General features: G+C 29.9%; 2 protein-coding genes across 2 annotated transcripts in view; one reads left to right on the forward strand and one right to left on the reverse strand.

The window, feature by feature from the left end:
- The window catches only part of LOC107445183 (uncharacterized), a 176879-nt gene that overhangs the window by 148803 nt on the left and 12125 nt on the right, over positions 1-15951 (reverse strand). The gene's annotated exons all lie outside the window — the stretch shown is intronic.
- The window catches only part of LOC107445196 (nucleoside hydrolase), a 51161-nt gene continuing 41577 nt past the window's right edge, over positions 6368-15951 (forward strand). The window contains exon 1 of the mRNA XM_071182878.2: positions 6368-6387. The gene's annotated coding sequence lies outside the window, so the exon portion shown is untranslated. The remainder of the gene's footprint in view (positions 6388-15951) is intronic.

Raw genomic sequence — 15951 nt, forward strand, 5'->3', positions numbered from 1 at the left:
AAGAGACGTTATAATTATAAAAGCAAACGAAATTAAATTTATAAAGTTAGAAATACTGTCACTAAATAAATACATGTCATTATATATTTTTGAAGATTTTTAATCGAATGAAATTTATATACAGTCCCTGACAAAATGGTTCTAAAGATTATCAAGTGATACTATAACTGTGACTGAAACTGGTTCTTGAATTCGAGAAGGCTCTCCAATAATTCGTGTGAGAGTCGCATGAAAAAATCATTATAAAACATGAATTCAAAATGTCTCATCAAATAATACAAATAGACAGATTAACTGTCACAAAACTTTACAAGTTGTTGGGTTAAGGGAGTAAAAACTTGAATGGAATGTGCTCTAATATCATCCATGATCAATTCATCTTCTATAGAGAAATAGTGTTTGTGTGAAAAAAAAAACATTCTTTTGCTAATCCGCCAGTGGGTTAAATTCAGAGTAAAGTTCAAAAGCTGTAAGTACAGTGGGTTAAAGTAAAGGTTCAAAAACTTCAGCAATATGCTCATCTAAAAACCCGCCTCATTTGAGGCTTTGTAGCGGTTCATTAAAATCTCATTGGTTCCAAAAAAACCTTTCATCGCTCTTCCTGATTTCAACAATGATTGGTTTGCAAACTGTTTTTCCCTCCTTACAGTAAGAACTCACCACAAAGGCCGTCTGCTGCAATGGAAACAAGCAAGAATACTGCATTTCAGGAGCTAAAACAGAAGGAATTCCCTTTTCCTCACCGACCTGAGCCAAAACCTCCCCTAAGATACCTCGTTACCATAGTCACCGCCACGGGTTCAGACGAATGGCTAAGGAAGTTCTTACTCAAGACAGACTTTATGGACGTCTCACTAGTGAGGCACACGCATAGTGAGCTATTGTCTGGGAAACATCCCTGAAGAGGGGATGACTCCCCCACTTCGGTAGCCCCGTGACCTGCGTGCAAAGTGGTATAATATTTCGAAGAGGACCCTGAGCAGGTTGATCACTGATTGTCGAAAAAGAAGCTTAAAAAACATTATGTGTCTGTCTGATGAAGTGGATTTCACATTCGACTTTTAACCCCTCTCGGTTTTCAAACAGGTTTTAGTGCTCCCCGTTTCCTCGAGAAAGGATACTGAGAACATTTTTTATTTTTTCCTCTCTTAAATATTAAGTCGCAATCCCTACTGTGGATACTTTTATGACTTCATTTTGACTAGGATTCACAAAAATATACATTAAAGGCAGTGATTATGGAATGCCCTGCTGTGATGAATTATATACTTGGTTTCAATTTATTCCTGCAGATAAGTTATAGAACTTAAAATTAATTTCTACAAGTACAGTAAATTTATTTTAATTTATTGTATTTTTTGAACTACAGAAGCGCAGTTTTATAAAATATTAAAAGAAAATGAAAATTTGAAAATTCTATTTTATTATTAACGCATAAAATATATTCTTTCTTCGAATTTTATATCAAACCAAGATTATCTTAATTTAAAATTTTAAAAAAAATCTCTATATTTTTAAAATTATTTTTCAATGTAAATAAAATATCATGAAATAAATTACGCAATAAAATATTTCCCCCTTTTGCATCAGATTTCTTTTTTAAAAAACAGATCTTAGTCATTTTCGCATTTCAAAACTGGTTTCTCTCTCCATTTATTTTAAAATAACATTTTTTTTGTTGTTTATTTTTGCAGCAATGTTTGTATGAAAGAGGGGCATAAATGTTGTGTCAAACTTGTAGCACAGAATCAAGACTAATATTGCAAAAATGTTGTCATACGCAGAGCCTGAGTAAGCAAAGGAAGAAATGGAATAGAAACTTTATTTTACGTTTCTTTTTTAATGAATTTTGTTTAAACAACAGTCTTCATTAATTTATCGTATGAATAACACAAAAAATCTATATTTCGCTAATCCATGAGTTTTTAGCTACATTTTGGCAATGACACATTTGGCCAATCAAAAGTCTATAATTTTATGCAAAATGGTTTACAAAAATTCGGATTGCTTCATTGAGCCATTATGCTGAATTCCGACCTAATGTCAGCAAACGATTTTTGTCAGCTTAACAATCAGAGCATGATGGACATAGAAAAATCAATAAAATGGACAGAACTCGACCGTTTTAGAATTTTATTGTTATCTATAATGAGGTGGGAAAATTTGAAATACCTCCTCGGTTCTTCATTACTGAAGCAGAGAAGTTTTTGTGGGTCGCTATTGGAGCTTCCAAACTGTTTTGACTTCAGAACAGCCCTAGCCGCGTACTAAGACATTTCCAATGAACTCTCTCGCCTAGAAGTTTGTCTTTTAAATATAACACTTTTAAACTAGTAGGAAGAAACAATTTGAGGGGAAGTAATGAATGAGGCTAAATTTAGACCGTCTGTGAAATAGGGTCTCGAGAATTTATCCAAGGATAAAAATTTATTTAGTAAATATTTATTATTTTATTTAATAACAGTCGAAAAATATTTCGAATTGTAAGGTACACAATTTTGCGTCATTTTAAGGAATGTAATATTGCATGGGCAAAATACAAAACGTGTGCAAAATCGGTTGAATAGTTCCTGAGAAATCAAACAAGTCTTATATTTAAAATGCAATTTTAGAGGGACTTTCAATCAAATTTCACCATGCAAATAATAACTTTAACCTTACATTTTAAATTTCTTCCTCAGTTATGAAATAAAATAAATATTGACTAAAATTAATTTTTTTTTGCATAAAATTATCTTTGGATAAACAAATTTTAAATAATTTTTGTTTGGCAAATAATTTTATTTTTTAAAGAATAGTTTTTTAAAATAATTTTAAATTATTTAGAAATTTTTTTTGTTTTAATCCGTTTGAACTATGGTGAAATACGCAAGAAGTGAAATTAACATTAAGGAGTCCAAACTTGAGAACGCTGTCCTGATAAAACTATGGGGACCCTGTTTCCCATAGTTTCCTATGACTACCTTCTATATTTGGAGGGTCAGAAATCTAAATCCGTTGGGAAAAAAATGTTTATTCAGAGAAAGTATGTTTTTGTGTCTGATTTTGTAATTTAAAATATCGTCTGCTCTCACTGATTCATTAGCATATTTGAGATCACCCCTTTGAACCATTAAGAATATTCCATTCCATACCAACCATTAAGAATTAAAAAAAATAATTCTGTAGCTTTGGAAGCTATTTTCAGATTTGAGATACATTCAACCTTATTAGGCAAGATCAAGAATTTGTATTAATGCCACAAAAAATGTGTATAAATGTTACAAATATTAGTGTATTTTTTTTTAGGACGCGTGGAAAGTTAAAAAAAAATACCCTGCGTCCTTATATAAATTAATTACTTCTTTAATAGTAATTATCTCAAAAAATTTTACTAGCGAAAGACCAAAACAGAATTTCCGATAGAATATTTATCAAAATTATAAAGAGAATTAAAAGAATTCATTATTTTTGACCATCGGGGGGGGGGAGCGTTTTTGTCCAAAAAAAGCACCCAAAAAAAAAAAGAAAACATTTCCCATAGTCCCTCAAATTATTATCACGAGAGACAGAATTTTCGGAAAGATTGATAAAGAGGGGGATGAGAGTTCCCCCCCTCCCCTTTGAGAATCATGAATAAAGGTAACAGGTTCATTGAGAAAAAGATTGGACGAGGGCCAAGAAGAGAAGTATCAACAGATGACATTTCTCCTTTCTTGTAGATGTCGCATTATATATATACGCGAATAGACATGTCTGCCATTTAATGGGTCCTCTTAATCTTCGATCACCCATGCTCCAAATAAACTTTTTTCTCGCTAATAGCGGTTTCATTAAATTGGTGTTTGTAAATAATAATTTTTTCTCCCCTGGTTTCAATGGGTTTTTATGCTTATTTTGTTGTTGTATTTTAACAAATATGCGAGGGTACTTTTTATTTAATTAATTCTCTGTCAAGGGTTAATATATAATAATTTTTTTTTAATAACCGTTGTTAATTTTATCAACTGGTAATCATAACCTAACAAGTAATAATAATTTTTTTTAAAAAAAAAAGTCAAATACTACTTAGGTCAACACAGAAAAATTTTATTTTCATTACTTTTAATTAAATAATTAAAAAAAATGTCAGCCATATAAAACTAAAATGAATGAATTAATATTTGAAAAAGAAAAAACTGTAGTAACGTGCAGTGTCATCCACTACTAGTTTAAAAAAATGTATTTGAACTTGAATGAATAAAAAATCTTATGAATGATCTAAAATTTGAACAAGATATGTAAATATATGTATAGGAATAGTGGGAAGAAGGAAAAAAGGGCGCGTGGTACCATCAAAGTATAAATTGGGTGAAGTGAACCACACTTGCTAACACGTCATGTTTTTTATTAAATTTATCTGACTCAGCAAATATAAAATAATTAAATATTTAAAAGAGAGCAATGATCTCTTTTTTTTGTTGTTGTTCAAATAGAGCTCTACAAGTTGAAATAGAGTTATAATTATCACTGAAGTTATGTTTAAAATATGTGAAAACCTGAATCGCTTATAGTAAAATTTAAAACTATGAGTAACGCTTCAGAAAATTCCTTTTTCGTTCATCCTTATTTATTAAATGAATTAAAATTTGCTAAAAAAATAACTGTATTAACATCATCCACCGTAAAATTCAAAGATGAGCTCTCGATAACAAAAATTTATTTCGTTACATTAGTCATACATTTGCCTTCATTGAATCCTTAAAATAATATCTGTTGTATTTACATTATAGTGGCAAATAATTTTATCAAGATATAGAGGGAGAGTATATGAACCAATAGGAGGAATTGAAAAAAGAAGCTTAGTAGTTATTTTTAAGCTTCGTTACTCTACAAAAATTCTATAAAGTCTTTACTTTTTGACTAACTGATAATTTTCTTCTTCGATACGCTTATTCAATTTGTATTTTCAACTTCGAAGGTTTATGAGCAGTCACGTACTAAGGTTCATAGGACCTACAAGAATACAATTCACTATTAGTATATAAGGCTCGATTGTAGGATGGGGTACCTTTTCATAGAGGTCGATTCTCCCCCACAGAACTAACAGTTCAAAAAAGAAATCCCACACTATCTGCTCAATATGTTTTACCCTGATGTCTATAATAACAACGGACTAAACATTTTCCACCGTTCATCCAATATTCTTTGTTGCCCAATAGTCCTAAACATTTTTCACTACTATACCATAGTGACTTTCTTATACTAGCGGTGCTGTTATTACTAAAAAAAAGGATAAAAATGAAAAGGACCGTTCTAATTTACGACAGCAGAATCAGAACAAAATAGAATAAAAACACATGACAATACAAAATCATAAATATCAGAATAAAAACATATGACAAATCCTTCATTACGGTTATTAATGATTCACTTACCAATGATTCTGAAGAGTTAGTAATATGATCAGCAAATACTTTTTGCAATTATTGAAAAATTAATTGTTTTTAAACTTGTGCGTTTCAGGTATTAGACATTCATAAGACAGAAGAAAAAAAAAAGAATAATTACAATTAGAATTAATTTTCCAGTAAAGACAAAATGAATGGGTTCTGAAATATCACATTGATACATTTCTTTTTTGGTAAAAACTTTTTTGAAATTCCAATAAGCAATACTGTACGATTTTACTAGTTGATGCTGATTAACGTACACGACTCCAAAGAGTGAGGGAAAACTATACTTGCACTATACTTTGCAATTATATACTTTGCAGCGAATTATTCTTTGAATTTATTTCATGTTCTAATGATGCCCGAAATTTAATTATCATATTAGAAGAAATGAATCTCGGTCTATTTATTTATTAAAAATATTCCGACTCTAAAAATAGCGAATTAGCTACAAATATATTGCACTTGTTTCTTTTCTGTTTGTTTGGACTGGAGTTATAACCATTAGTAAATAACCACTTTAGAATTTTAATTATCACTTGAATTTCTTAATTTGTTTTAAATTGAAACATCGCCCGAAGTTCGCTTTATTTATTCTAAATCTAAGGGAAATGAAATGTATGTATATATTTTTTATTCATGCATTAAAAGATATTTTATTTTCAATTTTAGAAACTGGTTGTACAGAAAAATTATGACACTACAAAATTCACAGCTTCAAAACCGCTATTGTCTGTCTTAACGAATTTTAATATTCATTTATTCTTGAAAACGCTTGCTCCAAACGATCCTCCGGAATATGAAGCTTTCCCAGACGACATCTTCGTCAAGGTGGAGCCTTTCTAATTTATCTCCAGTCCATTTTCATCCCTTGAGGGTTCTTTACATTTATCTGATTAAGTATGCTGCCCACCATGAATGCACACAGACAGCTGCATTCGGTCGACGCAGAAGACTCGCTTTTCATCCATTCCAGGTAAAGCACAAAAGACTTTTGTCTCCTTAATTAAGTCAGCCAAAGCAAACGAATTTTCTAAAAATAATCGTTTTCAAATGTAGATTTAATCGTAATATCTTTTAGCATCATTGAGTGTTAATTAGAAACCTCGGGGTATTTTGTTGTTTCGTGGTTATCTCGGGAATACGAACACGAAAATCTAATATTTCTTTTTTCGAATGGCAACGATTATACTTTTTGAGAACAGCCCTGCAAGAGCTTTGTATTTTGAAACGTCACGCATGAGGAGAATCAAGTGGAATTCGTTTTTAAGCCATTGTTTCAAAAGTTTATTTTTCTCTCTTCTGAAATAAAATTAATTGAATTCATGTTTAGTTTTTATACCCTTAATGGATTTTTTTGACTCATATGGAAATTAGAAATAGATATTTTTAGCTTTTATATTATCATGTAATATATTTTTATTAGATAGAAAAAAAATACTGTACAATATGCTTTCGCTTAATATCAATTTATACAACTTTATATAGTTAAAGATGATTTTTTATTTAGAAAAAAAAATTACAAGTGGATTTCACTAATTTTAAATCCTTAATATGCTAGACGATAGTCAATAAGATAATTTTTCTGGAATGAAGAATATGTTATAACAAATTCATAACGCATATATTCCAAATACACACCCCATTTTAACTAACATCATTTTTTACAACCAATAAGTTTATAAATTTGAAGAATTCACAAACTGATTACAAGTAGCATTTTAAAGAATATTTATTATTTATATATTTGAATAATTTCCAAATTGATTCAATTATTCACAAAGCATTGGAAGTCTTTTTTGAAATTCCCCCCCCCCCATAAAACTCCATGCTTTGCCCTCAAACTTAGAAAAATTTAACTGTCATTCAGTAAAAACAACATTGTCATTTCGTATTACATTGAAGCTTGCGGAAGAAGTTATATTGAAGTTGTAAGTTAAGTTGTATGCAAAATATGTAAAGCAACTTTATTTTACTCATTTTCAAATGAGGACGACCTTCATTATATTTATATGCAAAGATAAATGCATACAATGCAAAGCTAAATCGCATATATAGTAGAAAGTTTATGTTCTTTTATCAATATAAATCAAAATATATTTATAAACATAAAAGTCTTTGCAATGCATGGCTTGTTTCAAATGTAATCAACACTTTAAAAACCAGATAATTTATTCTCACTTAAAAGCAAAATTATTTACCATGTTTCATTTAACGGCGTAGTGAATACTAAAATTTTAATGCAAGGTTTTACCTCCATTTGCATCATCATTGTTTTGGGTAAAATTTAACAAACGCTTGTGCAAATATTTCACTTAATTATCAGATGTGCAGTAGAAAAAATGAGTTTATAGTTTTTCCCGATAGGCTGATAGGATTATCTGTTGTCTAACTTGGTCACTCATTTTGTAGGTGGATGCGAAAAAATATTTAGTTTCCTACGCGAAAGCAAAAAAAAAAAAAAAAAAAAAAAAAACCTACATCCCAGATAGCAAAATAAGATTTATTTTCTCTCAGCTGAAACCTTTTCATGTAAACTTTAAAAAGGTTCGTAATGCGATTTACGTGTAAACCTTCTGACCTTAAAACGAGAACTGTGCTCCATTCTACGCTAATTACCCTCATCCAAAACCTTGGAAAACAATCTTCTATATAAAAACCTTAAATCCATGTTGACTTAGGGTTTTCAAGTGTGAAAAACCCCTTTCATAAAGCTAGTTTCAAGGTGAAAATAATCTTAAATCTAGGTCATTTTTAGGTTTCTTTTCGAAAAGTCATGTTATGCTCAGCTAAAATCCACCTTGTCATGAAATGGACAAATGCAATTGGATCGCTGGTGTGACGTCAGCTAAAACGTCATGATGGACCTTTAGTGACAATACTTCTTAAAAAGGCTTTAAAAAAAATAATTTTTAATCCTTTTAAGATGAAAGGTTTGAAACTGCAATATTTTTGCTTTATTGAAAAAAGGTTTTTAGTTGAAACATTTTGGTGACACTAAAAAGAAAATCCCGACACAAGGTTTGCCGTAAAGGTTACAGAGACCTTCCTTCTTAATTCGTTAAATAGTATTTTTTTTTTTTTTTTTTTTTGATTTTCTGAGATTTCGGCCATTTTTGGAATACGTGTTATTATCCATTTATTTTATGAGTTTAAACAGAGGGAGATAAAACTAAGACATATAAACAATAATTTACAAAAACAAGTGATTTCTGGCATAGCATCTCCAAGTAAGTATAAGAAGTGAATCAAAATAATCTTATCTCTATATAGACATAAATGTTCGGCCGATGACTATGAAATATTGAAGGAAGGAAATCCTGGTAGCTCTAAAATAGCAATAATGTCTAATCCTCCAAATGTAATGAACTAAGCAATAAAGGTAAACCAACTTCGAACGTGACAAAGAAAACAAATGAGAGTTTATGAAGTTCCAAATTAAGTGCTCGATTGCTTAAAGAACAAAGAAATTTCCAGATAACAATGCTAACATAACAAATAAAAGCAAAATAACAATTATAATATAGTACAAATGGTCATGTACAAAACTGAATTCGTGTTCAAATCCCAAAGTAATTAGCAATTTCTATATTCTGTAGATTCCTTTCATTAAAAATTTAATTCATTTTAGAATTTAATTTTCTTTATCTTAAATCATAAAGTTCAGCCTATCTGATCATTCATTTTGGCTCGATTTATAAAGATTTTAAAAAAAGGCAGATTTACAATTCTAAATGAAAATATTTCGAGTCGGAGCAAGAAATTGTTACATTTCATTTTTAAAGTAAAATAGTTTTCAAACAGTCGTCGTTCTTTTTCATCCCTTATCGTCTGCCATCATAATACATGTTGCCATGTAAAGTTTATTTCATTTCTCATTTATTTATTTCCCCTCCCCCATCCCCACCAAGCTAGGAAAGGGATTCTATGCATATTTTGTAGAGTCCATCACAAAAAAAGCGAAATTTGCAATTACATTTCCTTAATTTTTAAATAATGAAGATCAATATAACTGCTCTCGGCAACCGATTTATATCGATTTAAATGGAACAGATTTACAAATCTAAATCAAAATGCTTCGAGTTTAGAAACAATTGTTCCATTTGAAAAGTAAAATAGTTCTCAAATAGTGAACTATTGTTCTTCTTTTTCACGTCTGCTATCGTAATATGTTTAAAGTTTAATTTCATTCGCCATTTTTCTTTCAATAATTCCTGGCCGAGCTGAGGTTGGAAAGGGACGACCTATGCATAAAGTAATACCCTTTTCTAGGATCCTGTCGACGTCAGAGGCTAAATGGGGCGTCCATCGAACGGTTGCGCTTCGGAGAGTCCAGCTCGATTCGATCCGGTAAATGAACGTATCTTTCTTTTCTTTTCCCGCTGCAGGACGTGAGCAAACGATTTTTGTGTTCGCTGTCGAATGTTGTCTCTCAGCTTTTTCTTTCTCTCACTCTAGCCGCCGGAGATTTGTTAAAGGAACGGAAGAAAATGGAAAGAAGAACTTCTCCTCTTCCGTTCTTTTTTGTTCGCAGGAGACGTATTCCATTAAAGATACTTATATGCGTATTCTTTTTGAGATGTTATAAGGTCGTGAATCAACTAGGCCTCACTATTGTATTAGTATCTTTAAAAGTGATGTTCCTTATTGCACTTTTCTTTGGGATGGACAGCAAATTTGGAGATTTGCTTAATGAATGTCAATTATCTTGTCTAAATGTCCGACTATTACATTATAGAATGAATTGTTTAAAGTTCAAAGTTTGTATTTTTTGTTTAAAAAAAGGGGGGGACTTTTGTTCCCTTGTTTTTAATGAACAGAAGACTTATTTCATTAAAAAGCTTCTTTTTCAGGTGGTATACCCACTAGGACTTACACTGTAAGAAAATAAAATTGCTTTGTCTCGCTAAGGGGTGTTCTAATACACTTAATTTATTTTGGCGTGAAGATTCAAATTGTTGCATATATGTAAACTATATACTCTCATACGATAATTACAAATGCATGAAAAGTGTTCTGCTAATAATTGTATCCAATTCACTGTTTACAAAGTTGTATGAAATTTACTACTTAAAATACAATTTATATAAAATTTTATGGTTAAAATTTAAGATGCATAGAATTTACTGTTTAAAATGAATAGCCACACCAAATTTTCTTACCCTATCATCATTTGTTATTGAATGACCTCTCATAACTTTGCTGCTTAAAAATATTAAATTGATTTTTATGTAAAAGGTGGAGCATGATATTGTACTTTAATTTGTAAAGTAAACATTTAGCCCATGAAACTAATTATATTTCACTCACTTTGAATATAAATACTAAACTTTACAATCATCGCAACATTCATTTTTAAAACACTACACATTTCTTACGAACAAACTACTATATCTGGGCTTGAGCTCTGGTTTCGTATTACAAACAAATAAAAACTACAGTTCATTAAAAAACTATTTTTTACAATAAGGTATATGCTTTAAAAATATTACTTCAAAAAAAATATTTATAAACTAGAAAAAAAAAAGAAAAAAAAAATTTAAAAAAAAAAAAAAACTCTTTTTTTGTTTTTTGAGAAGCCAGTTTAGATCTTCTTATTTCGTGATTGAAAGCATTTTTTATCCGGAAGAAATCACTACGAAATCAGGTAAGAATCGTTAAAAGCATAAAAATCGGCCATTTGAAAACGTATTAATTAACGTTTATTTTTCCCCGCCTATGTTGAGGATAAGACCATTTAGACAATGGATCGACAGAATCAATAATTTAAAAGTTACGTGAAGGTGTTTTAATGTTTGACTATATAAGTGTGGCAAGTGAGACACCAACCGATATACACCTGAAACCTTTAAAAACTCCATTTTATTGGATGAATAATGCCTGGTCTATACAGCGATACCTGGCATTAGACCTTAAAATAACAGTGTGTCAACAAAAAAAGGTGGCGACTTAAATTAAATAAACAACCGGTAATTTTTAAAGGAAATCGTATCACGACAAAAGTTCATCCATATAGAAAGATTATAATTCTTAAACAATTCACATATTTCAAAGTTGTAATGCATACATTAAATGTGTTTTGCAACACCAAATGTTTTTACATAAAGTTCCTTCAAAGTTTAATTAGATTTAATCATATATTTATATTATTTTTATTGTTGAATTATTTTTTTACTGCCGTAGATTATTTCTGATATAAATTTTTCTTTGAATAATAAAACTTTATGCAAGCAAACAAAAAAAAATGTTTTCAAAAAATGACTATTCAAAAAATAAAAACCTATCCTTGTCGGTGTAATAACTCGTTAAGTTTGAAAATAAAAGTGGCGACTAAGCCATTAGAATTTTCCAGCCACTGGCTACACATTGAAAATTGAAATGTTCAAATTTACCTGCCTTGTAAATAGGTATTACTGCAAAACTATTCTTTTTCAGGAGAAAAAAAAACTTGTATCACATTTGAATTATCATTGCTATTGACTTTATTCATTTATTATGTTTTTGGTTAAGCATTAAATAATACATAGAAAACAATTGCCTAGATAACAGTGTCATATAGGTATGAGTCAAAATTTGAACAAAAATAACTTCTAAGCTATTAGTCCTATCCACTTAGTTTCAGTGTATAAAATGCATCATTAACGCTTGTCTAGAGAGCAATATTTCAGTTCGTATCGTTTCTTTTCTACTCTCTTAATATAACCAAAGCATATAACTCTTAGAGATAGAATAAAAAGTGAACCAATATCTTAAAATCATATATTTATAGCACATATACTAACCATAAGAATTTTGCTTTACGAAGTGTTCAATTGCTTTTCTGCAAGAACGAACTGTAAGACAAATTAAAAGTTGTAAAGGTGTTTTTCTTTAAATATTTTGTTTATACAACGGCCTATATTCTTTATTATCCTAAAATTACTTTTTGCTAATATTAGATTATTTTGATATGTTTATTATCATTCCAAATCAATAACTAAAAGATGTTATTACAAAATAGTTCTACAATAAAAATTATTGCGCAACAACTTATGATATTCAAATTCGCGTCTAAACTGATTTATTTAACAGCAAATGTATTATATTAAAGGAGCCATATAACACATGCCATTAAATGATATAAAGAATTAACTTTTTACATTTTTGCAAACTAATTTCTTTGGTGAGTTTTTTTTAGTAAATATCTATTGAATAGGAATTTAAAAATCAAATTTGTTGATTGAATTGCAATGATCAAAACGTTTATCCCAATAGAAAGTAAATGTGTGATATCTGTTTTATGGCGGCCAGGTTTTGGAACCGAATTTCTACGACTTTAGCGATCGTTTACAGTTTTACAAATCAACTTTCGATTGATTCAATTTGTGTCATTATCAATTATATCTTTCTGAAGAAGTTAAAATCTTAAAGAAATACGATTTTTGCTGAGTTAGGAACATTCATACAAATTTATAACAAAAAGTACATTTATAACAAAATGAGAAGAAAAGAATGTTCATTTAAGATAAAAACCAATTAAATTTTTCGTTTTTCGTACGGCATCGACAGATCGCTCCGTCCAATAGAGCAATCTATTTATTGTGACGTAACGGCAGCGTTCAAACCGTAGTTAGGGAAGAAAGTTCCCCTTCAATATATAATTTGATTTCCCATTGACGAAAACGAATTCATGAAACATCCTAAATTGCAATTAGTTTTATGTAATGAACACTAAAAAATATTGTTTGTAACCTCTTTGGAACTAGTTCATTAAAACTTATTATTTAATCTCGTAAAAAAGGCTAAATATTTTAACAAATTAGATTACCTTCATAAATACGAAACTTATAGTGGCCATTAGATGTATTTGAAATGGCGCTATAGAAGATCATATGATTTGCTGCAGATCGAAAAGTGACAGATTTATTCTTTTTACGAAAGTACAATATACAAAATAATTAGAACGGATAGTTTAAGCATTTTATTTTTCTATGAACTATCTAAATTGACGCAAAAAAAAAAAATTATTTTTGTGGTAAATGGATAGTTTTTCATAGCATCAGTGCAGAAGAAATTTATTATACGACAAACTTGACCAGTTCACATTTAAACAAATTTTTTTTTAATATACTATAATGAAAGTTTAAAATTTTTAAACGGAATTCTAAAGTAGTACTAAAAGATTGCTTTATAATAACTTATAAACGCATTTAAAATTTCACACTATAAAATTATTTGGTGAGCTATAGTACGAAAAATGGTCGATATAATCATTTAAAGAAAGTTTAAAATTCTAGATAACTCAAATGTATAATTCTGTTCTATTTTAAATTAACCAAATTCATACAGTAAAAATATTTTTGTAACGAAGGATATTCGTAGTTCTAACGATTTAAGAATTTATGGTGGATGAAAAGCAAACTTAATTACGATTGTTTATAAAAAGATCGGAATAAAACCTTTTTCACAAAGTTATATTTTGGAGTCAGCGGGCATGATTAAAAAAAACTGATACTTAAAGATGTTTCCAAGATGAAGTTGCCAATTTGAGATTAAAAAAAAAACACTTTCTTTTTCTTTGAGCAAACTTATTTACAATTTCTAAATGTAATCGAAATTCGGATATTCCGAAAATTAAATTTCTTAAAATTCTTTCTTAAACCTTAAGAGGTCGCCATAACACGAGAGAAGCGTTTCATCGCAAATTCTCTTTCACTTCTATTACTGAATTTAAAAGAAAGAAAAAGTGAGTTCAGGGCCGTCCTAATAGCATGCAAGGTCCCCGGGTACAAAGGTATTTTAGGCCCCTATAACATATCATACTGTTTAAAAACGAACTAAAAAACTTCACATATGTAAAATAAATCATTTTTAAGATATGAGGCAATAATTTCAACAAATTCAAATTATTTTTGATTCTTCCAAAAACTCAAAAAAAGCATTTTTTGAACTATGTATAATTTGGAGGAAAAAAAATGAGTTTCTAACCAGTTGTAATCCTTAAGTAATAAAACAATTATCAAAATCAAGGAAGTTATTTAAAATAATTAAATTAAATCAACATAAGGGTATAATAAATTTAAAAAGTATGAAATATTTTGTCAAACTAAACAGTTATTAAAACATCTTTCAATGCCCAGGTACCTAAAGTTTTCATTGGAAAGTAGAAAAAATAGATTTCGGTCGCCTATTTTAAGTTTTCTTGTGGACAAACTATTCAAATTATTGCCTGATAATCAATCACTATTTGTAGAAAAAAAATGCATACTTTATATAATAGAATATATTTATTTTAAAAAAATATATAAGGCAATTTTGTTTATTCTGTAAACACAATTTATAAAAAGTAAGATTCTCAAGGGTAGGTGCGTAAAGACGGTACTCTAGACGAACCTTCAAAATATCAAACTGTAAACAAATCATTGGAATCCCAGAGCGAGATAACAAAAGGTAGGTTCATTCTCAACGCGGCGGCTCAACTAAGTCACACATTTGAATTATTTAGATAACCATATAAATCGAATCACAAGATTTATGAGATCGTTGAGTCTCATAATTTATTTTCGATCAAATATCTTCAGTATCACTCACTTTTTCTATACTTTAAATATGGAGTCTTTCGGTGTCATTTGTTAGTTTACTTAAATTTAGCTTTTATATTGAGCATTGCAAAAGGTTTGTAAAATAAGTAACCATCCATTCAAGAGGGACTCTCATTTACGCTCAGTAAAAGTGTGAACTGAGTAGTGATCATTTTATTTTAGATTGCGTTCTAAATCTGAGTAATGGAGCAAAGGTACGCAAATAGATTTTGATTTAGACTGGGTCAACTGAAACGTTTTATTGTATACTTTATAACCGTCGTTGAACAACCGACCCATTTTTTGGGTTTACGACTACAAATGTTCAACTCCGTAACCTTGTAATTTTGAACCCAATCCAGGAACTCCTGGATCTAGTATTGGGAGAAATTTGCCTTCGTGGAGGAATTTTTAAGGGAAATAACCCGCATTTGCGTTGCATGGAGAGGAAAACCAAGAGAGCCTCCCACGGTCAGTCAGACGGCAAAGGGACTCAAACCTACGATCCATCTATCTATCACACCAGCACTGTGGTCGGTACCAGCTAGATGCGGAATTCGTATCGACCAGAAATCACTGGCACCCGATTCACTTCATAGGGAAGGCGAGCACTGAGCAATCTGTTTATACCTATGAAGTCATTAACAATTTTATAATATTAATGTTTATTTAAACAAAAATATCAGATAAAAGCCGTCTTTTTTTATTACCACGTTCATATAAACTTGCCTTCGTGTATGTCTGTCCGGGTGGAATTTTATAATCGATTTTAAACTAACTTCCCGACTAACTTCAAATTTGGCACAGAATTGGATGACAATGTATATAAATGAAGAGAAAGAAGACATACAAAGTAAAATAAAAAAGAAATTAATATTTTCGCGATTGTCTCTTGCTGTCGATTCGATTATTTCAAATTAGTGTCACATATCAGATGAAAAGTTCTTTATTGTCGGAGTATTTTTATTGGCTGAAAAATC

This window comes from Parasteatoda tepidariorum, chromosome 4 (assembly GCF_982258835.1).
Source record: "Parasteatoda tepidariorum strain Cologne lab strain chromosome 4, Ptep-v5.0, whole genome shotgun sequence".
Classification (NCBI taxonomy): domain Eukaryota; kingdom Metazoa; phylum Arthropoda; class Arachnida; order Araneae; family Theridiidae; genus Parasteatoda; species Parasteatoda tepidariorum.